The following is a 1,800-nucleotide window of genomic DNA, read 5'->3' on the forward strand; positions in this document are numbered from 1 at the left end:
GAGGTGTCAGGACGAGTGACGTCGAACGTGCTGGGTGACCTGTGTCACCACCAGCAGGAGAATGCAGCAGACATTTGGCAGAGGAGCTTTCTTGTGGAGCTAGAAATTAATGTTTTAATACAGCTAACGCACAAAATGCACCCTAGGATAAATCTGTGACATGCCAGTAGCTCTCAAGCTTCTCTGCTTCTGGTCTCAGTTCTGATGCAGTTCCCCTCCCACTGACATTTCCAGACTCGTAACACTTAATGGGAAACCTTTCCAACAATGTGTTTTTCTCCGGCTCCTTCAGTTGTGTTCCTGCATGTTCCTTATATAACTTACCTTGGGAAGTAGGACAAAGTAACCCACAAGAGCCAGATCCTGCTGCCAGCTCAGGAGGTAGCACAGCTCAAGGGCTTGGGGACAAAGTTGACTACGGTGTCACTGTCATGCACCTTTTGTCCCTTGTCTTCTCCCAGAGCATGGAGCCGGTTTGTCTCACCCCATTTGCATGTACCTGTGTTGACCCTGTTGCAGCCCTTCTACAGAGGAGACATGTCAGRATAAAGATCATTCTAGAGCTGCCCAGAAACAGCTTGTCAAAACATCAATTATTGACTAGCACAGCCTTGCTTTGCAGTTAAGCTCTCTTCCCTGCAATGGCACGTCACCCAGCACTTGCAGTCAAAGCACACTAAAAAAGAACAGTATTTTATGTGCTCATTTTATTTCTTTATGGATACACTGTCCATATGCTCCAGTTGCTTTGAGGATAAATTGGAGATAACAAAATTCATGTTCAAACATAACCAATACACAGCAGTGAAACTCAGGATATTCTACTAGTAGTACACCAGAAACCTTAATAATTCAATTCCCTTTTCACTTCTAACAGTTCTCCCCTATATTTACATATATGGGGCCACAGATGATTTCATTTCGTGAGCATAAGTAGTGCAGGAAAGTTATTCAGACACTGATGACATTGATGGTCTTTCACTGCAAAGAACAAAAGAAAATATGTAAGTGATGTGAATCTTAGAACATTTTCCTTTGGAAATGCATGAGCTGTCCCAGCATTTTCATTTAGTCATTGGCAGAAAGCACCGGTCTGAGCTTTTAAGTCATTTATTAATTATTTCTGCACATGGTAAATCTAACCCAGTCACTCTAGAAAAATAATATTGATGGAAACTAAAACATATTTCCACTGAGAGAAAGGGGAACACTGGAGCTGCGTCTTTGCGAAGTTAAGATGTAGAAGCAGGTAGCACATGCACGCAGGCTTCTGCTGAGCTGCTCAGGATGAGGCAGAGCAGAGGGTGAAGCGGAGGGGTGGCCTGGGAGGACTGCTCCTCATGTTCGTGCTGCGTCTTTTTTTTTYCCAGAGAAATGCATCCCAACAGAGAGAACTCAGGAAAACTGCGTGAGAATGATCACTTCTGCTCCAAGATGCTCTCCCAGCTTCCAGCAAAAAGCAATTAAGCTCTTTCTAAATCATCATTTTAAATAGGCACTGAAGGACGTATCTCTGGTGAATACGCCTAATCCTCTCTGAAAACATTTCTATTTTGGGCACCTCGATTTGAAAATAATGTCGCAATTCAATTATTAATTTTGCACATGCCAGTTTTGAGGCGTTGTTGTTTGGCCGGACTCGGGTTGCGGAGGGAGCCGTGACTCCCCGGCTGCCGCTCGCCCCGCGCGCCCAGGGGCCCCGCTCCTCGCCCCGCGCGCCCAGGGGCCCCGCTCCTCGCCCCGCGCGCCCAGGGGCCCCGCTCTTCGCCATTCACCTTGTCAGAGCTGCTGCAGCCTCCC

The sequence above is a fragment of the Nothoprocta perdicaria genome, unplaced genomic scaffold (genome assembly GCF_003342845.1).
Source record: "Nothoprocta perdicaria isolate Ctin4 unplaced genomic scaffold, notPer1 scaffold_76, whole genome shotgun sequence".
NCBI classification, from domain to species: domain Eukaryota; kingdom Metazoa; phylum Chordata; class Aves; order Tinamiformes; family Tinamidae; genus Nothoprocta; species Nothoprocta perdicaria.